This window comes from Anthonomus grandis, chromosome 16 (assembly GCF_022605725.1).
Source record: "Anthonomus grandis grandis chromosome 16, icAntGran1.3, whole genome shotgun sequence".
Classification (NCBI taxonomy): Eukaryota; Metazoa; Arthropoda; class Insecta; order Coleoptera; family Curculionidae; genus Anthonomus; species Anthonomus grandis.
The window spans coordinates 14,811,591-14,836,334 of record NC_065561.1 but is presented as its reverse complement, the minus strand read 5'-3'; the positions used below and the strand labels follow the sequence as shown (position 1 = coordinate 14,836,334).

The 24,744-nt window shown below is 31.7% G+C and overlaps 1 protein-coding gene across 2 annotated transcripts in view; it reads left to right on the top strand.

Moving 5' to 3' along the window:
* The first annotated feature begins 9,658 nt into the window (after window positions 1-9,658).
* LOC126745631 (neuroligin-1-like) overlaps window positions 9,659-24,744 on the top strand; it is a 490,464-nt gene continuing 475,378 nt past the window's right edge. For both annotated transcript variants that reach the window (XM_050453562.1, XM_050453561.1), the window contains exon 1: window positions 9,659-9,863. The gene's annotated coding sequence lies outside the window, so the exon portion shown is untranslated. The remainder of the gene's footprint in view (window positions 9,864-24,744) is intronic.

The following is a 24,744-nucleotide window of genomic DNA, read 5'->3' as shown; positions in this document are numbered from 1 at the left end:
AATTAGGGCTAATTAGCTTAGAGTAATTGAAGCTACTAGAAAAAGCTAAAAAAATATTTTAGTAGGAGAGCATCTGAAAGAACTCAATAGATTTCAAGACTTTCTGGGAAAGAAAAAAATATTGACACACATTTATTTATAATTAAGGGCAATTTACAAAAACCTAAATTTCTGTGCAGAATTACATTTTTTTATGACAGTTATATAGAGTACCTTGGACACCTGGAAAAGTTGAAACGTTTGCGTTACTTAGCAAGTTCCTAGATAAGTTTTTAGATTCCTGAAGACAATATAGATGGCAGAAGAAGGTTTTATTAATAATCTGGTGTAAGCCGGAGTAACATCAGATACTTCTAGACCGACCAGTAGTTTTTTTTGTTAATCACCATGCGAATGGTGAATCGTCTCTGCAACTAATTTTTCTACAGATCGATGTGGGACGTGAATTTTTTGACCTTTTTTCAGAAATTTATAGTATAGCAACAGGAATTTAAGGATAGTAACATAAGGTAAGGTTAAAGCAACATAGGAGACAATCTGGCTCATTTCAAATTTATGCATATAATCTAAATTGTTGTAATATTCCACAAAGTACATTCATTTTATAGGAAAACCGTACATATATTAAAATATAATATATGGCATATACTAGAAACTAGACATAAAGACGAAAAACTTTTACGCTCCAAGATATATACTTTTCGATTTCCTCTTCATTGGCGATATGCTTTCGCAGTATACGATGACCGTTCATGTAAGGAAACTTTATCCTATCAAAAGGATCTATCGGGTTTTCGCTCGAAAGTCCTTTTCGGATAGTTGTATTGGGAAATCTTTAAAACGATTTAGTTGTACTTGATATACCTTTGAGGATCTTATTTCATATCTCATAAGCATTTTCCATGTTGGGCAGAGAAAAACAAACCGAGCAGATTTGTTTTTGAAAAATTATTACTAAGGGATTTCATTTCTTGTTTTCGCTAGCACAGATATACATATAGATAGACACAATTTATTGGTCATTACATATGAGTGGTCGATATATAGGGTGTTGTTAATTTCATAATTTTAAGGGAATATTCCTGGGCCGATTTTAGACACTCTGTATCGAAACACCTTACATATAAGCTTCAAGACTTCAATTCGGTCCAGAATTACACCATTTAAATTATATTAGACCATAAGGATTATTGAATGGGTTATCTCGTAAATGAAGTCGCACAAACCTGAGACCTGTGACTGGTTAATAAATCAGTTGTCTATTTTTCTGCATCGAGTATATTAATTCACACCTACTAGCCTACTCGGCTAGTGCTTTTATTAAATTATTTAGATTTATTTTTTCTGTTATTCTTACCTTTTAGTAAATACTTTTTTATATTTTCCATATTTTCAAAGCTCTTTCACGCGTTTCGGAAAAAAAAAGCTAATTGAATGAAGACATCCATATAGCGAGAAAATAAAAAAATAAAGTACGTCTGCGACTGATCGTATATTCCTTATAAAAAAGGAACAATACCAACGGGTGTCGAGCTCCATTTTCATGGAAATATTTGAGATTCGACTAAAAACACAATACTCTCCGGATAAAATCTCTTTGTATCTTTGACGCTTTCCTCATTTGTCTAAAAAGGAAATCTCGAGAACTTTCAGACTGAAGTTATTTAATATTTTTATACATATGTAGCAATATTATTCTTTTTTTTATATAGAAAAAGTTGTAATATCCGTTAAGTCTCTATATTGAGGAAAATCCGGTGACTTTTTATTTACCTAAAAAACACGCTTAAGAAATTCATAACAAATTTCAACCTTACACAGAATGCTTTAGCCTAGCTATTACAGTTCTTTCAGGAAGAAAATTACTTACCTATATTATTCATAAAGCTCTTTTATGCGCTAAACAAAAAAGCCCACTTCAGCTTCAGACTATATTGCTTTTTTCACATAGTAAAACACATTCATAAGACAAAATAATATTCCGCGGTCGGATGGTGCCCTCATTACTCTTAAATTACCGGGCAACGAGTCAGGCAAAAAGTCACTTTTGGCAACGGATAGCCCGGCTAAAGAGACGCTGGAATCTGTCCAAAGTCCGGATCCAGCAGGAGATGGATTAGCCTATAAACATGTCGGAAAAGAAAACAACGCGAATGTACCTATCCTGATGTCCACTTGGGCTTGCTTTGTAACTATAGTATGGCATAAGGGTTTGGGATTAACTACCAAGAGGAATTCTTAAAACAAATTGATTTTAAAATGTAAATAAACAGGAATTGTAGTCTTTATGAGAAACTATAAGCAACACTTCTTATAAAGTTTTGAAAGGTAAAATTTCATCTCGCGAATAACTTGAATCGAGTGATATCGAAAAATGAGAAAAGTTGGAGGGTACGATAGGGAAAAAATTTCAGTCTTTTGGATGTCAAGGTAATTTTCTTCAATAGAACACTGTATTTTTGAAACCGAATTCATTAATAATTTTTTTTTGAAGGTGTGCCAATGTGGTAATTTTTGAGCTTCGATTTTGAAAGCTAGGACTGTCTGTATCATGTTCCCTCGCTATATAGTTCGGCGTAAAAAGGTTCAGCTATTTTGAGGATTTACTGTTTGTTGGTTGTTATCCGTCCATTTTGATTTTGCAACTTTTATATTAAGTTATTATTTTCGTACAGCTTTGTAAGGTTTTCATACCACTATTTGTATTTATCACCCTAATGGTTTTATTTGTATATTTATATTTCCTGATTTAGAATGCTCTCTGTTCAGCAGTCTGAGTTCAGCGGCGTTTACTGCATATTTATTTATAGTTGATATTATATTGATATTATATATTTGATAGTACCCTTCTGGCTTTGTAGGTTTTTTTTTGTAACGGATATTCCCGTGAAGTGTATAACTAACTAAAACTATTTTAGATATTTTTTTCGAAAAACGAATGGACTTAAATTATTTTTTAAGTCATGGCACACGGGATTCAAAACTCCTAAAAAGTTGCCAAGTTTGAATTCCAAAGAAAAACAAAAGTTTACGGAATTCGTTGTGTGCCAAGGCAGTCGTAAAATTATTGGTTAGGTCTCTTCGTCTTTCCTTCAGCCTTTTAGTTTCCTCACTAAGCATTTGAATTCTGGAATTTATTTTAATTTGGAATTTGTCCTGTGTATTTTTCATAGTACTGATAATAAGTGTATTAAGTTCAGCGGTATTCATGTTCGTGACGGTTTACAGAAGAATCCATTCATTGAAAACAGATTGTGTTGTAAAAGATAATTAAGAATAATCACCCTTTTTTCGGTTCTTATTCCTTATGCATTAGTTCTTATTACAACCTCTGTAACATCTTCTTTGTACCCTTAGTTTGGAACTAAATTTCTCTTTGATTAAGGTATAATGTGTAGGAACCTGAGGTAGTGTGTTAGTAATGTCTTGATAGAAACAGTCTATTTCCTCTTCATCGCTTGGGGTTGTTAGTGCATAAGCCTGGAAAATTTTTATTATCTGGAACTTAATTTATACACATATAAGATTTATTACTCTTGTGCTAATGCTTTGGATTTAAACAACATTATTTGTGTGTTTCTTATGCACCAGAAGGCCAACTCCACCCTGGTTGGCGCTTTCTCCTCCTTTATAGTACTGTAGGTGTCCCGAGTGCAAAGTTAAAAAAAATCAAACTCTTCTCTCTTTCGCCTGTGTTCACTTAGTCCCACTATGTCTTATGTCACTAGGTCACTTTACGTGTACGGGTTGGTCATGTGACAAGAATCTTTGACGTATAAAGAAAGTCGTGTAGTGGAACTCTCCCCGCCCAGGTGGTCCAATAATATTATAAGAGTAAAAACAAATAGAAACAGAACATGGTAGAAAAGCTTATGTCCAGCAGTGGGCACGAATGACTGCTTGATGATAATAATTTCAAATGTCTACAAAAGTGCTTGAATTTTGACTTGCGGTATTAATTTTCAAAGTTATTTAAAGTTCAAAATTATTATTCTGTAGAACACTGGCTCTAATCAAGCATCCCAAAAAATGAGAGACAAGGGATCTATTTCTACTTAACCCAAAGGAGACATTATATCTACATCATTGTCCCTGGATAATTCTAAAGATAGGATAAAGAGAAGGTTCATAATTTCAAATATGACCTTCAGATATTCTTGGATCTTGATTTTGAATCTACTACGTCCAGGTCAGGAATCCAAGTTCTTTCAGAATCTGGGGTAAAAACTAGGGCTCTCTATTTAACAAAATGATCATGATTTTTAAGTTATGCTAGTAAAAATAAATATCTAGTCAAATGTTAAAAGTGATAATAATTTATCGGTCATGGTACCTCAAAATTTGATATAGGAACTCCCGTTTAAGAACATGACTTTCCAAATCACCTTGAGAATAAACCCTATAAGGTCAAATTCATATTCACCGTTACGTTATCTTTATTGTACTTTCCTATTTGTACAGATAATTTTTTGATATTACACATTTTTACCGAATTATTCGCGTGGTGCGATTAATAATAAAGACCCTGTATATAAAAGTTCGTTTCAAATTTCGCTTTGTTTGTTTTTCAAAAAATGCTCAGTGTTAAACTTCGTAATCTTGGGAATCTTTATATTATTATATTTAAAAATATACAATTTAAGTTTATCCTACAGATCGATCAAGAAAACGAATTCCCAAAAAAAAAATTATGTAGAATCCGAATACGTTCTACAAAATGTATAAATTCAAATTCATTTTTAAATAATTAAAATAAACACAGTAATTTATATACATGACCAAAAACTTATCAAAGAAGGAATTAACCAAATTAATATTTTCTTATTTCTTTAATTGGTTTTTACAAAAATTTGACTTAATAATTTTTGTACAAGTTGGTACAAATATTCATCGGACCCAAAAAATATAACCAATAATAAATTAGGGAAATATTGCGCATTTTTTTATTTAACAATGTTTTTCCTAGAGTTCTTCAGACTTTTAATGCAATGGTTTCCTTTTTTATTTATAGGCACTATTATAATTTTTATATCGTATGGTCGCCAAACATACATTCTCATCATATCGCAATTATTTATTATACAATACCGTTAATTATTTGAAAACAATAATAAAAAAAACTTACACTCCACTTAAAAAAGGCAATTTTCTCTTTCAGTTTACATAGTGACATATCTTGTGCCGCGCTACTACACCATTCCTTACATAAATTATCAAGGTAATTTTCCAAAACAAACAAAACCGCTAATCGCCACCTTTGTTTGGAAAACTAACCCTTTTGATCTTCTGTGATACACCCCGAGCTAAATAAAAATGACGTTTCTTTATTTTTTCAAATTGCCTAGTATTTTATTTATGATAGAGGGGATAGGGTTTCTTTGAGGCTCAAAATATGTGTATAAGCCTCTTTTAGAACTTTATAGTGCAACTCTTATGGATCCCATGAGAGTCATCTTTGTTGACTTTTTTTCATAGAACGTCATATTGCATGGTTTAAAAGGATGGCTTTACTTGCAAATAGTATCATACATAATTCATTTTCAGCAGGACCCTACCTAATAACTTTTTAAAAATACTAACGAGAAACATAATTTTTAATTATTAAATCCTTTAAAACACCTTTTAAAGAGAACTTTGTCATTAATGAATAGTAAAAAGTGTCCATATTCATTAAACAAATCCTAATTTAGGCTTTTACACTTAAGCTTGCGAAGAATCCATTAGTTTTCAGTCCGTTACTGCCTCATCAGTTGGTCAGAATGGAGAAGTTTATGTGAAACTTTACCAGGGGTGTTTCTAACTTGAATTTGGTTGAGACTTTATACAAGACTAAAAGTTTAGGAATATAGGATAGGAAAAGTTTAATATAATCGAAGGTCTTGGAAAATGAAGCTTAATATTATAATGATAAGAGGTAACTGGTTCCCTAAGAATATCGGAAATAAAATCGGAATTGGCAGTAAAATAATTCTTCACTATTTGCTACAATTTATTTAAGTATCCCAATAACCCTATTTAGAGCTCTGTATCTAACCTTGTTTTTGTATTTGAACTCAAAGGAATGAGGTTACTCTGGCCTCTAAACTTATGTTGGTAATGCATATTTTTTCCTCTTCCTGTTCTTTGTTCTTCCTCTTATTTCTGACAGATTTTAGTTCTGGCTCATAAGGTCTGCAGTCAAATTAAAACTTTATGTTTATTACTACTAATTTTTGCATTGTCTTTTAATGCAGTTTTTGACTGGTGCAACCCAATATGGTTCTCCGCATATTAGGTTGGGATTGCTAAGACCAATTCTTTCTTGTATAGGTTCTAGGGTATTTATTCGTTCTTGAAATAAACTTGAATCAACTTTTGATTGCCTTTATTGTCTCTTTGTTTAAACTCTTAATTACACCTAATTAAACCTTTTAACTGTTTATGGCTTCTTATAACCATCAATTGTATAAATTCAGACTACACTGTCTACATTAACGCAGTAAATACTCCGATACCAAATGCGAATTAATTCATATAAATTTGATAAGTGTAAGTTTTTAATCTAATTTACTAAAAAACTTATTTTTATTTAAAGTTGTTTGGGAATCACTCGAATCTTAAGAAAGATTTATCACTCGAATCTTAAGAAAGGGCAAGTGCTGCGCGAAGCACGAGGATTCGTTAAAAGGCGTAGGAATTGAATAACGTGATTGGCCGGATACGAAAAGTTTGTTAAAATTGTTGTGCAGCAAAGCTGTGACGGTTTTAATTTAGTCGAGTTAGTTGAGTTGAATTGATTGTGTTGGCCTAAAAGTAGCAGTCGGCGAAAGAGGCAAATATTAATTATTTTGATGACATGACATATGACATTATGATTTTGATGACATATAACGTTTGCCGAGTTTTGATCATAGATAATCTTACCTCTGTTTACACCTTCTCCTTAAAAAATAAGGCTCTTGCATGAGAACTGCATAGACGTTCCTTGTGTTAAAGGTCCTGGTGAGTACTGCCGATGCAGCTTTATTATGCTGCAGGCTTGCTTGAAGCACCCGCAGCTTCATCTTCTTTTGAAGATGTAGTGGCCTTGAAGGAAACCTGAGTTAGACCTAAGAAGGCTTTCAATTCTTTTTTGCTCAGTCTCTTCAAAGTGTCTTCATCTATTGCCAGCACAAGGATAAGGCTGCTCTTTTCCTTCCTACTGCCCACAATCTTCTATTTGTAGATCTTCATTTTTTACCTTCAGAAGATCTAGGATCTTGCCGTGTTCAATACTGGCATGGAGGTTCGAAGGACCCACATTAAAACCATGGCAGTTTTCACTGCCCTTCTAGCCATATCCACCCCGAGGGAAGCGGCCATCAGGGGTTTTACTTTTAGTATTGTTCCAAGGAGCTACGTCTTCGTGGTTCTTCTTTCCCTTCGTTATAGGTTCTTTGATCTTCCATCAGTTTGTTCCCCAGGTAGTTGTAAGAGCTTGCTTTTAGGTTTTAGCGGCAATTTAAATAAGTTATTTTTAATCTGTGGTTTTACCTCAGGGTCTTGAAAACTTGGGCGATTTACGCAACACTGATGAAGCTTCTACTCCTTGACATATAGATGGCGGTAAGAGAGCGAAATTGCCTTCTCGAGACTGTATGGACTGTCAAGCATCTGATATGTCATGTAAAATACGGCGATTTTTTAACCTTTTTTCGGAAAGCGGCAAGTGCAAATATAAACAAGAAAAGTAAGAAATGGTTCAAATGGTCCTTGTAAGAAGTGACCCCACCAGAGGTGTACGCTTAAGCTTAATGTAATGATCAACCGCTTGGGTTAGTCCAAGGTTGTCAAAGTATGAGACTTTCCATTTAACAATGTCTTTTTTCGGATCACAATTATAAAGAACTGACCACTTTTGATCACATAAGCACTAGCCGACAACGGAATATGTTGATGGGTTAAAAGTTAAAAACTGCACCCCCGTCTTATACCAGAGTGATATCATAATATCCTAGAAAGGCAATATGATAAAGTGGAATAAGATTTAATTTTTTTGAATTATTTTAAAAATTTATAATTACAAATATGCTTCAATATCTATTTCTAGATATTGGAGTCCAAAATAGTCAAATAAGCTCAATACGTTCAATTCATCTTGTTTCTGTATAGATTTTTGACAGCCTCAATGCCAACTTGCTCTAAATCCGACGCCAAACCTGAGAGAAGAGCAGGTTCGAATGAGTTATTTTGGATTCTATACAAATGTTGGAATACTCTAATAAATTGAGTAGGGGGCAGTTCCTTGGTAATTTTATAATAGTTGCCACACCCTGTATAAATTCTAGTTTGAAAACTTTGCTCTTTATACAACAAAGCTCCTAACTAATTAAGTTGTAAGTTTACATATTATGGAATTCGCAAGAATGTTTATATTTTATTTAATAAGTGTGTGCAATTGTTAATTTTCATTGTATATATTAACTATTACATAATTTTTTGCTATAAACTATTTTTATAATACAGTAATACATTTTGTAAATATTTATGTTTAATTTCTGAAACCCGGACCTATGTACCTAGTATGAAATGTATGGGTCTATGGGTCAGAAATTATAGTACACAAATAGAAAAAGTGACAAATTGAGAATTTTATTTAATATGGGGACAAAAAAGTCCCAATGTAACACTTTTTCAATATGCCTTCAATAACTTTCGAAAGAACCACACATTTCGCGCCATAATCAAATTTCAAATTACCCGCTTTCACCCGTTAGTACTACTGCTCGACACTCGAGAGGGCGAAACAGTCAATGTTTTATTGGCTCTTATGGGAGTTTCCTATCTAAGAAGTATTAATCTATGGCATTTGTGCGTCTATGGCGGTGTGTGCTCGCATCCGAGCGAACTCGCTTGTTTACAGGTTGACGGCTTGGTAAATATTTACCTATAAGTCTCGCCCCCTGTATGGGCTTATAAACCCTTCTCTCAGGAGCGGGAATTTTGCTTGTAGATGATTTTTCGGCCTTCATAGTCACCGAGGTTTTTGCTATTTGGCTACCCCAATGTTTCCTAGGTTTTATCGGCTCTCTATACGGCGTTGCCCGCCAGAAAATCTTTTCTGACTCCTGTTCTATATCTTCTAGGTTGATTCCCATTTCCGGTATTATCCCTGGAGTTTCGTGCTGGGGTTTATCATTTGTAGTCTTGTTGCCTATAACTACGCCTTCAAGAGGTACTTGATACTCGATAGTATCTTCGATGTCGGGATATACCGCCATGTTCGGTTTGTCAGAGCCTCGTTAGCGAGAACAGGGTATACCAATACCATTTTGGACAGTGAGTGAGGTTGGCTTAAGTAGGAGAGGCTATACTTGCGTGTCATTACAACTTATACCCCTAGGTGCCAGGGAAAAAAAAGTGAAGTGACATCATCTTGAATTTGTTTTTGTAAAGCAAGGAGCTGTTTATCCTGCTGGTTACTTTTTGTACAAAATAAGATCTTGACAACTTTGATATAAATAAATTCTTTACATGCTGTATATATGTAATCTTTACTATTAAACCACCCCCAGTATAAAAATATCGATTCCAACCCCAGGCATGCGTTCGCAATTCAGCAGCGGTGTTCGGAGGATGTACTCAGCATCTTGGTCCAGCCCGGGCGCTGCGGTAGTCACGGTTTGGATCATCTGACGCGAACAGGTGTGACCCTCTCCTCCCAATCTACTGACGCTATACATATATATACATATATATATATGTTCGCGGGAATTCGCGGAGTTGGCCGTGATTGCCGTTTTGACGCGACAGACTGACGCGTTCTCGTTTTTACGACCGCCGTGACGCGGTCTTTACTTTTACTGTTGGAATTGACTTAGAGACTTCGTCTTTGGATGTTTCAGGTAGTTAAATTGGTTACTTGTTGTACTTTTTTATTTTAAAGTTTTAGTGATTTAAAAAATTTAAACAAATAGGTGTTACAATAGCTCTGCAGAAAAAATGTAAGGGCTTATAAGTTACGTAAAATATGCGCAAAAAATTAAAAAAATATATATGTCTTGATTAACAAGAGAATTCTAAAAGAATTTGTCAATGCAATAAATGATGTAAGATTTAAAGTAGATTTTTTTTAAACATTTTAAATATTTTTCTAGTTAAGCATACACTTATAAAAGTTATAAGATACTGGAATTCAGTCATGCCATCGCATTTGGCGTCGATAATTTTTTTGTTCATTTATTTTTTTGAATTAAATACTATTAATAACTGTAAGATACGTTTAAAAAATTGCATATATTATTCAAAAATATGTAATTTAGTAACAACCTTATTTATTATGACTATTTAATTGCTACAATTTTTATTTAAGGATAATCATTTAAGACATCATTTTAAGCCAAATATTAACATACTGTAACAAACCGGCTTCTTTTTTTAGTAAGTGTCCTTATTTTTTTAATGCTTTTTTAATTATTTTTTTTAAATTAAAAATCAACTAATGAACTTTTAGGAATAAGAAATATTATGCTTTAAATGTAAAATCTGCTTTGAACAGGCAATAAATTAGATGTAAGTGTTTTACAGATTTTATTAATAAAATTTAAAATCAATTTATTGGCTGGTAAATATTTACATGCAAACATGGAAGAAAACTTGTTTTTAGGAAAATTTTAATAAATTTCAAATGAAGAATTATCTTTATTAATTTTCGAAAAAAAATATTTTAAAGATAGAAAAACCAGCATAGGTAGAGTTATATATACTATATGAATACAAAATTCTAAATAAAATATTTTAAAATATTTTTTGTGTTTTTTTACTCTGAAATTTACATTTTATTATATAATATAAGAACTATACTATTCTCGTATCTCATATACACTACCGGCCAAAAGTGAAGAAACATTTACAAATTTAACAATAACATACAAGATATTATTTTACATTTTTAGTAGAAAATATTTAGCTCTATTATTGCAGCATAAAAACACATCCTTCTTGTTTGTATTTATCTTATCAGTTGATCAAAAAATTATTTATGCTATTTTATGCGGACAAAAGTGAATAAACATTCCAAACAAATCTTATTTGGTATTTAAAGTGATTATTTATCATTAGTTTGATCTTAACGTTGAGTGTTAAACTGTTATGTACGATTTGTGCAAAATACCTCGCGGAATAGATCTGAGTATTGATCTCGAAAACTAATTGTTTCAAAATTTTAAGCTGGTGTAACACAAAGTGAAATTGCTAGGCAAATTAATCGTAATAGATCCGTAGTTTCAAAAACTATTGCTGCTTTTAAAAAATATAATAGTGTGACTACCCGTCCAAGGTATGGACGGCCAAGGAAAACGAATAAAGTTATTGAGAGAAAAATAAAAATGTTGGCAACAGAACATCCCTTTATGCCCGGCACAGAAATTTATAATGAAATACCTGGGGTTTCGGTATCTGTGCGTACTATTCGTCGTCGTTTGACTAGATTTGGACTTTATAGCCATCGTCCAGCCAAAAAACCATTCATTTCTAAAAAGAATAGATTGGCTAGACTCCAATTTGCACAGGAACATCTTGATTGGACAACCCAAAAGTGGAAAACGGTTCTATTTTCTGATGAAAGTAAGTTCTGCCTATTCGGATCTGATGGAATGAAATGGGTTCATCGTCCTGCCAATACTAGACTTAATCCAAAGTACACCAGGGCAACTGTGAAACATGGAGGAGGCAATATCATGGTTTGGGGTTGCTTTTCCGGATCAGGAGTAGGACCATTAAGAAAAGTTGAAGGAAAAATGGACAGATTTCAATTTTTAAGAATTGTTCAGGATCATATGCTTCCATACGCAGAAGAAAATATGCCGCTTCGATGGTCGTTTCAGCAGGATAACGATCCGAAGCATACCGCAAAAGTAGTAAAGAAATGGTTTGAAGACAACAATGTGCCCCTTATAAAATGGCCCGCATAAAGTCCGTATCTAAACTCGATAGAAAACATATGGGACCATTTAGATAGGAAAATCAGACAAAAAATAAAGATAAATTTAGAAAGCAGGATGAATTGTTCACAGTTCTTCAAGAGGAATGGAATTCCATTTCAGCAGATTATATTGACAGCCTAATGAACTCTATGCGAAGTTGGTGTGCTGAAGTTTTAAAAAATAAGGGTTTTGCTACACATTATTAGTCTTTGTATGTACAACTAACTAATACATGGTGTATAAAAAACAAGTAAAAATAGTGTTTCTCCATTGTCCCCTGTAAAAACAAGAATAAAATATATTAGTTGTCACTTGTTTTTTTTTTATTTTTTATTGAGGTACTGAAGACTAGAAATAAAATTATATCTAAAAAAAAATTAATGATCAAATACACTAATATAAAAGTAAATACAAAAGACACTTTGTTTCTCCACTTTTGTCCGGTAGTGTATGTGTATTGTACTTAAACATAGATCTTAATATATAAGGTGGAATATGAAATAATACAGGATGTTTCAAATTCAACCCTCAACATGGGGATCTCGGAACCTATAAACGATACCAAGATGGTTAAATTAAAGCAAAGCTAAGAATTTTTAAGCTTAACAATATGCCGTTTAAAAAAATAAAAATTCTGAATAACTCCGAAATAATTCGAAAAAATCCAAAATTAAAAAAAATCGATTTTATATATTTTTTTAAGTTTACTTCTTACCCGATTTTTCATCATCCATGATTAACTTTGGTTTTTCTCAAGGATTTTACATTTTTGAAATCTGTGACCCTTTTAATGATGTATCAGAAGTAAAATTTATTATTTTTAAAAACCCAACTTTTTGGAAAAAAACTAAATTTGCCGCAGTACGCTGTGATAAACTGACAAGACTAGTATTGTAGCACAAAGTGACACAGGTATTTTACTAATAATTTAAGAGCAATTATGATTTTTGCGAATTAAAAAAAAACGGAATATGAATAAAATTTATTTTAAATACAATAAAAATGCCATTATAATATCAGAAATATATTTGTTTATGTACCCGGAGAGACAGCAACTGCACCATATTTCATTTAAAACTTTGGATAAAATTCTTGGTACGTTTGGTTCTTTTGATAAGGCTATAAGTAAACATAGAGATAGAATGGATGAAGAAATTTAAAAAACTTACTTAATGAGGATTTTATTTCCTTATGGATTAGCGATTTTTATACTTATTGCGCTACATAAAAAATACTTGGTAAATAAATACGAACCCAGAGAAATCTATATGGCAAATAATACAAGTGTTTTAAGCCATTTAACATTGACTTAGCTCAAGAACTACAACTTGGAGATGCTGAAATACGTGGGTTTTTATTACTGATTACCCCAATTTTCTTGAGAATGTGATATGGTCTGATAAAAGTAAATTTACAAACTGTGGCATTTTTAATAAAGGAACCCAAATAATAAATATTAGAAAATCATAACTATTCAACACCCAAGATATATTATATGGGGAACATGAAAAAATCGAGTTTATGCGACGGTAGAATTTTAAAATATTGAGAAATTGCAATTAACTATTGTTAGGGAGTTTTACCGATTAAGTAGATGAGAAATAAATAGCGCGATGCTCAATATTCGAAAGAGAGTGCAATGGTTGCAGTTGTGGTACACAAGGACAACAATTTAAGCACAATATAATTTTATTTTAAGATAATTATAATAATAATAATAAACAGATTTACAATAATATATACGGAAAATAGTAATAGAACATGAAAAATATAAAGGCCATGTCATGATAAATACATAAATATTACGAATGAGAAAAAAAATATATATTTATTTTATTTTTTTTTATTTTTTATTTTTACTGGCGAGGGAATAATAATTGTTTAATTTGTTTTCTAAAGGTAGCACAGGATAAGACAAATGTTGAAATGTTTAATGAGTTAACAGTATTGGCGAGATTATATGAAAAACTTCTTTTAAAAAGTTCTTTCGTAATAGTTAGCAGATGTAATAATTGTCTAAAGCGTCGGTGTTGAGTATTTATTCAAAACTGGACTTTACTGTATAAATATGAAGGTGTTTTTAATTTTAAAACTTTTTAACTAAGAGAAGCAAAATGTAATTTTCGACGATTGAACATATTTAACCATCCTATATCCTTAAGCTTATGAGATATATGATTTCGGTGACGAATTCCAAAAATAAGACGAAGACATGCATTTTGCACTTTTTGAATTCTACGAGAGTCGACTTGATCTAAGCATGGTCCATGGTCCACAATGTTTGAAATTGGATAACACTAAAGAATCACAAAGATGTTTTTTTAAGTCTTGACCCAAGACTTTTCTTTGGTTATAGATAAGTTTAAGTGCACTATATGCTTTCTTTAATTTATCAATTATATGCTTATGAAATCGAAGATCAGAATCAATTATAAGACCTAGGAATTTCGAAGTATTAGTTATTATAATAGGGGTGTCATTTATTTTTATTTTGAGTTCCTCGCTTATTCTAGATCTGTGGCTTTTATGTCCTCCAAATAATGTAACTGACGATTTTGTGTGGTTTATTTTTAAATGATGTTGTTTGGAAATTGCAATTAGATGTTGGAGGTCGTTATTAATATTTTGATTTGCAGATGTTGTATTATTAGCGTTAAAGTGAAAAAAATAAAGCTGAGTATCGTCGGCGTACAAATGGTAATTACAAAATTTTAAAAAGTCTTTATATTGGCAAGTATAAATTGTATAAAGAAGTGGTCCTAATATACTTCCTTGAGGGACACCCACAAATAGAGGTAGTGTATTAGATTTGGAATTTTTCAAAACTATTTGCTGTCGACGATTACTCAAAAATGAAGTAAAAAACTTAACTGCATAATTTAAAAAGCCGATATAATGCAAGATAGACAAAACAATTTCATGATTTATGAGGTCAAAAGCCCTTGTATAGTCTAGCAAAATAAGAGTACTAAATTTATCCTCATCCCACGCTTGAAAGATATCATCACTTACGTCAACCATAGCTGTAGCACAGCTATATCCTTTTCGCTGACTGTTTTAATGGCAAAATCTTATTTTCATTTAAAAAAACACGAACCTGTATATCTACAATTTTTTCTAATACTTTAGAAAGTGTTGGAAGAATGCTTATTGAGCGCAGATCTTTCGATTCCTGAGGTTGCGATATTTTAGGCAAAGGTGTGACGTAAGCATGCTTCCACATATCTGGAAAATATGATTTAGTTACACATTCAAGTAAAAGTAAAAAAGGAATCATAAATGGATAACAAAATTGAATCATTGTAATATTAAGGTCGTCGCATCCATATGCTTTGCTTTTTATGGATAAAATAATTCTCATTAACTTTTCCTCTGTCACAACCTTCAAACTAAAAATATTTTGAGCATTATTTATATAAAAGTTAAGTAGACTTTGGTCTGGTTGTTGAGGATTAGTGCATGTCGATGAAAAAAAATTATTTATTTCGTTAACATTAGATAAATGCGTTGGAATGCATATTTGCTCATTTTTTGTAATATTAAGTTTATTTAGCTTAGCCCATGTTTGCTTACAAGATAAATTACCGTTAAATTTAGTTCTTAAAAAAGCCTTTTTTTCTATAAATAATGATAAAGAGATAAGATAAATGCTTTTTTTTTTAATGTTTAATTTGTTGTTTATTTATTTACCAACACGTGTTAGATTCAATATAAAATAACATTGTTGATAAAGTTTCTCAATTTTTTTTTGAGAAAATAGATTAATTTAGTCCCTTTTGAAATTTTTACAGATGTTTCGAAAATAATAAGGGGATAACCCTAAAGTAATGTGTGTGCACTACTACGGTATTGCATTGCTAGTATTTCAATCTATCTTGTATTTATAACGTGTAATATTTATTAGCAGTGCGCAGCCTACTGCGGCCTAATGCAAATTTAGTTTTTTTCAAAAATTCGGGATATAATAGTAAAAAATATTACTTGTGTTATTAAAAAGGAACTTTCGCAAAGATTTTAAAAATTCAAAAATCCAATATGGCGCCTATAAGGAAAAACACAGTTGATGGGGCTAGGTAAAAGACAAAACGTCGTATTAAAAATCTAAAAACATCATCATGTCGCACGAAAAATGTGGCAATGAAAAAAAGTGTGTAAATTATTTTAAAATCGGCTAAGAATTAGCTTAGAAAACAATTAAATTGATATATAACTCTTAACTTTAAATTGAAAAAAAAAACTGTTTAGAGCTATGAAAATTAAAAACAAAATATCTCGACAGTAAATGCGTATTTTGAGAAATTATTCCGGAAAATTCGCTGACCTTCGAGAGGTCGTGTGGTGTGCCACTTATGTCATTTCAGAATGACGAAGAATCAGCTGGTTTTCAAGTCTATTTAGTGTGAAACAGTTCCTTTCTTACACTGTAAATGTTCCATTATACCCTTAATAAACACAGAGTGTAAGTATCTCTAGAAGAGTGTTACCAGTATTCTTTTTTTTAGAGTTGTGTTGTCTCAGATTTGCTATAAACTACTTGCACATTACTAAAAAATATCTAATGATATCAAGGTTTACGTGAGTACTTTTATATAAAAAAAATTATAGGGATAGAATTGGAACTAAGATACTTTAAGCAACAATGATAATGTCATCGGAGTACTCATTTTAGATACCAATCCCACAAACTCCAACGAGAAGATAAGCAAGCTGATATGCAGTGTTTCACTTTAGGCCATTTTTACAACATCATATTTTACTGATGCATCAGGCTTATCATATAGTATAAAAATTGCTCCAGATTGAATGAGTTAGCGGGTGCAAAGTTCTGTAGTGTCTTCCAAGCTGAAGTCTTCTTTGAATTGAAATGCTGATGGAAAATCCAAAATTGCGGATACCGCAATAATCTCTAGATTAATATGACACCATTAAGGCTGCTACGGCTGAAAAGGTGAGCTCCAAGCTGGTACTGGAGTGCATAAAGATCCTGAAAAGATTGCCTGGAAACAATGAGTCTATTAGGAGATCTATAAACCTATTACTTATCCACTGCCTTACAATACGCAACTAGTATCAAGCTGAACAGTTCTCGTGGATAAAATAGATATAGATATAAATTGATGAAAATTTCTTTATAAAATGTATCAATTTTTATTAGTTTACTAGATCAGAATTAGTAAAGCAATTTTAGTTTATCTTAAACATTATCGCAGTAATCATAATTAAAAAATATCAATTAATGATGCTTTTTATATCAATGATAAATATACTTTTTTTTACTTTTATAAATATATAAATATTTTATTAACATATAATTTGCCTGAATTGTGTTCAAAATTTGACAAAAAATAAAATTATTATGATATTTATTTAAGTTATGTAAATATGAAGAAAACCGTTTATTTGAGCATAATTTAATATTGCAATTTAATGGACCAAATAAAACGTTAACTATATTTGTTAGACAAGCAATCAGTTTTTATAGGAACTTTAGAGATTCTATTAACAGAGCAAAATTATTGATGTCAGAATGAACCAAGAAATAATCAATCCCTCAAACTGGAATCTAAATGTGAAATTCTGCGTGAAATTGAAGAATAAAGCGAATATGCAGGGCATGTTCAATACCAGTAATATTGGCAGATTGCTGAGCTGAACAAAATTTCAGAAGCATGTAGCGACAGGCCTAATACATTAAGCTTTTAACATAATAGACGGGTGGGCTTGTTTCCACTAAAAGGCTTAATATCAAACCATGAATTGGGAACGCAAACAATATGGGAAGTGTAAATAGCCGTTGATATTAAAATTATGATTATTATAAAAAGATGTCTGTCATACCCTTTAAAATTATGCATAAAAGATTCATAAATATTTACATCTAGCACGCCTACACGAATAAAATAATGGTAAGGTAAAAATGCCGAATGATTTGGAAGACATTAACGTTAATAAAGAAAGGGTGAAAACGACAGAACCTTTATTTGAAATTCCTTTAGGGATCCAATTTATTTTCTGGAACTGGCCAGAGAAAGGGCTCGTTTTATTAAAATTTGATGCTGTACATGACTGGGATATTTTCGCTTACTGAATTATGTAAAAGGTTGTCTCAGAACATTTAATTTTTTCTAGAAAAAAAAACCTACTTGACTTGTAATAAAAGAATTATTAAATTAACATGTTCATAAAAGGTCTAAGAAAGCCTCCACTCAAAAAAAAATTGAATAATTGGCAAAGGTGTTTGCGAACAAACGAATTTCTCGAGTTAACCTTATGTGAAATGGTCTGTGTTAATGAAACGCTTTGCCACAGAATTGCTTTTTCTTCATTTTCGTATGTTGTTATGGGAGGAATACAAATGAACATCACTGGCTATAAAGAGGGAATTTACTACCCATTCGTGCTGCGTTGTAGAAAAACTAGAGTAATAAAAATAGTATACTATACTAAACCTGGGTCAACTTCTTAGGAACCTTTGTAAATATTTGACTTAATTATTTCTTAATAATATTCAGGCTTTTCTAAGCTTTTGCGTCTAAAAGGGTCCGAAAACGAAATAATTCATTAATCCCGAAACATCTACGTAAGCAACCCTTTCAAAAATAATGATTAAAAGACGAGATATTTACGGCTAAGGCAAAATAAACTTTCAAAGGAACCAATCTTTTCACTGCCAAATTTAATGATAAAATCCTTTTGACGCATCATTTGGAAAATGAAATTTTCGATAGGTTCGAAGGATAAATTTGCTTAAGACACATTAATTTATAAGGGAAAAAACATTTTATTAAGAACTTGGGGGAAACATTAATGTAAACAAAAAAATTAAAATATGTTACTAAGGGCTGATTTATTTTTAGAGGATTATGCGGAACCTTGGATTTATAATATGAAAACCTTTAAATTGCAGAATAAGTACATTATTTAGAACCCGAATTTACCTAAAACTTGTCTAATTTTTTGCTCTTTCTAGAGCTATCTACATTAAATGTCCTCTTGAGCATAAGGAATCTTGGTGTTAAAATGGATAACAAACGACAATTTTAATCCAAGATAAATCAAATTATCGGCCTTGGTTTTAAAGAGTTTTACATCAAACTACTTATAGGCATTAAGAACTTTATATTGATGATCAAGAGCATAATCAGAAATTAATGAGGTGAACGTATTTTACATCCAAAATACATCAAAGTCAGATTTTATTCAATCAACATTGTGTGTACATGTACCAAACACACAGTGTATTTATACACTAAGTCTCTCTTATTTTCTTTAACCATTTCTTTGTGTATACTAAATAAACTTAGTCTTGTAAAAAAGAGTATGACATAAAGCATAGACTCTCCACCATCTGAATGTAATTTTGATCAAACTTGTTGTATAAAGTCATGTTACGGTAATGGTAGATCTAACATATTATATCTATATCTTTAGTTTTAGATTTTTTGTCTTTCTTATGATGATATCCGAGTATCATATGCTGTTTTCGTTTCTGATTCCGTTGGATTGCGTAAAATCAAAGCTATTGAATGTTAGTAATAGTGTTTATCTTGGTACTTACCAGAGAACCGTTATCAAGATAATCGGAATCTGCAGTCTAATTAAAGTCACCCAGTAGCAAGGCCCATTTCTACCATGTAAAAACTCATGTGAAATCAAAAATTCACACATCGATTCACACAAGATTGGTGGTTAGGTTAGAAGAAGGAAAGTAGACAACAAATATATAGACAGTATACTACACAATATATAGACAAAGAATTAAAAAAAACAAATTATACTAAAATGGTAGAAAGATTTGACAGAAATTTCTTCTCGGATTAGGCACATTTGCTTGGATACGTCAATAAGTAAAATAGTCAATCTCCATTACATCGACCTAAAGTTACTGTTTGGGCAGCAATTTCTTCCAGAGGCATAATAGGCCCATACTTTTTAGGAAATAACAACAGTAAAATTATATTGGAGTGATAATTTAGTACCAGTGATCAAGTTCAAATTTATTTAACTTACGGAAAAGAAGTTATTTCTCGGTTTACTGCTAAGAGTATACCCCCTTTCCAGGCAGTTTATAGATATATAATAATAATAATAATAATAATAATAATAATAATAATATTAATAATAATATTAATAATAAAGGTCTTTTTATTTAGGAAAAAAATACAATTACAAAGTTAATAGTTTAAAGGCGAAATTCAGCGCACAAAGATTCAAATATCTAAATGCCTGTTCTTCTATCCAACCTAATTATCTATACTATACTAAGTTTCAAAATAGAAATAATATAAACGCTATACATTATAGAGTACATCAACCAGCAAGAAAAAAAGAGAATATCTGACAGCATATACGCCTACACAAGGAAAAAGAAATAAATTCAACCCCACAAACAAAACACATCACAAAGCAAAATATACAGTCTGTTATATGTATGTATATCATAATATATAGTCTATTGTATTAATTGTTTTTGTTATCATCATCGGAATAGGGAAAAGACAGTAAAAAGAAAGTAAAGTAAAAAGAAACGAAACAACTACTAAATTATGCTTTATTGTTCCTATAGTAATTTCTTAAAAATGTATTTTTTTTAAAGAATATAAACTAAAAATGTTTTCGGTATTAGTTTGACAGCAATTTATAATTTTTGAAATTTGATAAGAAAATGATCTTTTATAAGTTTCGGTTGAGTGAAGCGGAGGTGTTAGCCTTCATTTATACCGGGTATTAATATTGTGAACATCTGTGCGAAATTTTATTTTATTATATAAGTAAGGTCACAGAATAAACGATCTCTTATTATTAGATCGTTTATTCTGTGGTAAGGTGGAGATCTTAAATTATTTCTTTTAAAAAACATTGAAGATGCTTGAAAAATCCTTCTGTTGTGCATAGTCAACCACCTGGTTTCCTTAAGCTTGTGTTTTATGGGGTTGCGCTTTCTTATGCCATATATTAATCTAAGGCACGCATTTTGGAGTTTCTGAATTCTACTCTCTTCAACAGTTCTCAAGCATGGACCATACACTGCATCGCAATGATTAAGCTGTGATAGGACCAGCGAATCACACAGTAGAATTTTTGTTTTTCTATTTAAAACGTAACGATGTGGATAAATATTTTTAAGGTTTAAAAATCCTTTTTGAATACATGAATTTACGTGCTGCGTGAATCGCAGGTCACTATCCAGAATCAAGCCCAAGCTCTTGATTTATAGGCTCCTTATTAATATGAATTAAGTCCCTATAACACTGTAAAAAATTCTTACGGCTACCCTTGCCCCCAAACAGCATAAATGCTGATTTCATAGATTTTAATTATAAGCAATGATTGTTAGAAAACTCGTAAACGTTAGCAAGGTCATAATTAATGGCAGCCACTGCTTGGGAACTTTCACCTGGTTCAAATGAAAGATATATTTGAGTATAATCAGCATAATAGTGCTGCTTAGATGATATGAATATTTTTGCCATGTTTGATATATAAATTGAGAAAAGGATCGGCCCAAGGATGGAGCCCTGGCGCACGCCAGAAGAAATCTCTAAAAACCAGAATCTACCCCATTATAAGAGACAGCTTGATACCTATCTCTAAGATCATTAGCAATCAACGCGCAAGAGATCATGGCTGAGAGTATCAAAGGCCTTGCTATAGTCAAGCATTACCAGTAATGTTAGTTTATTGGAATCAAATGCCGATAAAATATCATCAGTTATAGAGGCCAATGCCGTACAAAAGCTGTGGTTTGATCTAAACCCTGATTGTGTCACTGGTAAAATTGAGTTGTCTTTAACATATTTCTGAAGCTGCATTTCCATTACTTTTTCTAATATTTTTGATAGCGTTGGAAGAATGCTTATTGGTGTCAGATCGCTTAATGTAAGATGATTTAACGTCTTGGGTAAAGGGCTAACTTTCGCTTTTTTCCACTCTGAAGGAAAAACAGAATTTTCGAGACAGAAGTTTATGACATGGACAATATAAGGTAGTAGAATCTGAATATATGTAAAGAAAATTTGTAGGATCATTAACATTGTCAATGATTAATTCTATAGAACTGTTTGAAGAGATGTTAGATGGATTTAATAAACTGGAATGAGTGGAGTGATCATTAGTACTGTCACAGAGGGAAGAGGAAGGTTTTTTTATTCGTATAAGGAATTGGTTCTATGGAGCTGTTAAGAGTACAATAAATTTACGGGGTTAAATTTACGTCCCACTATAGTACAGTCTGCGAAAATGTGCGATAACGGAAAATTCTTGTTATTTTTTAAAACTGGAGTTTTAGTGTTAAATTTGGCTACATAACAATCTGAATGCAAGAAATCTTTTCTCAGGTATTGAGATCTCAATTCTTCAAGACCAGTTTAAAATGAGAACATCTGGGGTTCTTCAACTTAGGTATCTGTTTGGTGCATACATAAAAATGTTTAAATTTGGAATCTAGTACTTCCTTATTTTATCTAAGTGAGGTGTCAAGATCCAACTTGCCTATGGATGGATTAGTCACTAGTCTTCACAAGGTTTAGTCTAGACTAGGTTTATTGGTCACATGGGAGTTTCAGAAATTAGAGCTATTTTAATTATTTCGCAACCGACATATACTGCGTTCTAAATTTTTTGTTGCTAGCAATTATATTTAAAGTAAGTTTATAAGAGATCAAGTCTAAAACAATTTAAAAAATATTATATAATATTAAAATCACTTGTTTATTTTAATCAATTGTTTAAATGCCTAATTATTAAGTCTAATCAATTTTTTTGAGTGTAAGCCTCTCTAAATCCTCCGCTCAAATATGCTCAACTTTTTTTGAAACGCTGGATTCCGTGGCCTTATAGATGCCCAACTCTCCTCTTTATATCGTTGGCGTTTACAACATGACTGCTATTATTTGACAGATGAGTTTCATATGCTCTCATCTTCCATATGTTCTACTGAGGTTAAGTCAGCATACCATTCTTTGGTTTTTCCAATAGCCCTTCCACCTCTTTGTATCAGCCTGATACCAACGATAATTTCGGATATTATGGATTCTACATGGATTTCAGATTAGCAGACTATCATGAATTTGATCAATTTTTGAATCAGTTTATTTGTTTATTACTCATAGGTTTGCCTCTTTAAAAAATCTTGAGTGTTTTCTATGAAACTATTTTATCGATCGATATGTGCTGCATTCGCGATTTCCTAAACGCAAGATTCACACAGATTATTTAATAGACTTTAACGCGTTGTTTCTTTCAATTTTTAAATTATTACCAAAAAAACAGCAATTTGTGTATTATGGATAACATTAAAAACACAACTGGCTGAAGTTGTTGCCCTCAACGCTGGTAGGAGGCCCTCGTGTTCTAATATGAACATGCCTTACCAATATGATTTACAGCCCTAAGGTTTTTCTGTTTAACTTATAAATAAAACATAAAATGTCTTATTCAGAAGAGCTGTATTTTTCCCACGTACATATTTTATTCTAATTTTTCCATAAAAATATATATAATTTTACGACAGTCAGTTTCCCAAAAAAAAATAAAAGGGCAATAATTTGACGGCAAAATCCATTGTTCCTTTTCGTTGTCACGTACAATACACTTAACTTTTCAGTATTAGAGTTTCCCCGTTCCTTCGAAGTTCCGCAAAATAATATCACCACGGGGGTCTGGCACCCTTCACGACGACAAAAATAACGGTGCTGCATTACTCTTAAAGTTTACATGCTTTCCAAAGGGCCTTTTTTTCAGACGTCAGTCGGAAATTGAAAACTTATCCGCTTAAGATTTTCACGTTTTTTTTCCAATTTAAGTTGTGTGTAGTCAGTAGTTCTCCTTTAACTTTTACTGATTATTGTGGAATGGGATTAAAATGAGATGCACAAGAGAAATACTCAAAACTGAGCCTACTACCAAAAATAAGCTGTCAGTGATCACCAGTTTTGGAATGATTAAATGGATCTTAGCAGAAACTGGAGCAATATACAGGAAATCAGACGGCAAATTGACTATTCATGGAACACTACATCCAAGATCAGATGTGAGATGGAGGTAGAGAACTCACTAATATTGAAGCATGTCATAAACTAGAACCAAAACAACAGGACAAATATCTCGAGATATTATATAGACAAAACAAGGACGTACAATGGTCTGTAACCCAAAATCGGTAACCCATCTAACATAACAAGAACACTGACTACTCCTAGATTGTCTGCAACGATGGATGTAAAAAAGATTAAAGAGATTAAGATTGAGGAAGCAATTAACAGATGAAAAGAAAAAATTTAGAAAGCATGGAAAGAAACTATCAAAAAAAGAAATACGTTGATGTGGCTTAAGTTTGGATAAATAGAAGTAGAAGCTGCATGTCAAGGTTACAGGAAGTAACCAAGTATCTTAAAAGCAAAATTCTGGAAACCAGCATAAACCAGAAATAATAATAATAATAATAGTAATAATAAAGGACTTTTATTAAGTATATTTGTATATGTTTTAAGAAATAAAATTTATTTTTCTACCAGATTCTCTGTTTTCTTCAATCATGTTCAAAGTCTTAGTTCTCAGTCTCGTCAAATCGTTTGATTGTAATTAAATCATATTTTAATTTACAAAATTACAGTACTACGGAGTAAAAGGCCTATTTGTCGCATGTGTTAGCTATTGAGTCCTAGTTTGTTTTTGCTTTTTATCAACGACATTGCTATTAAAATACACATTGGACGCATATAATACTATTGAAGTGTATAACCCTATTTTATAGGATTGTAAAGCCGAATATTATATCAAATTCTCCTCTCAACCAGAGTTT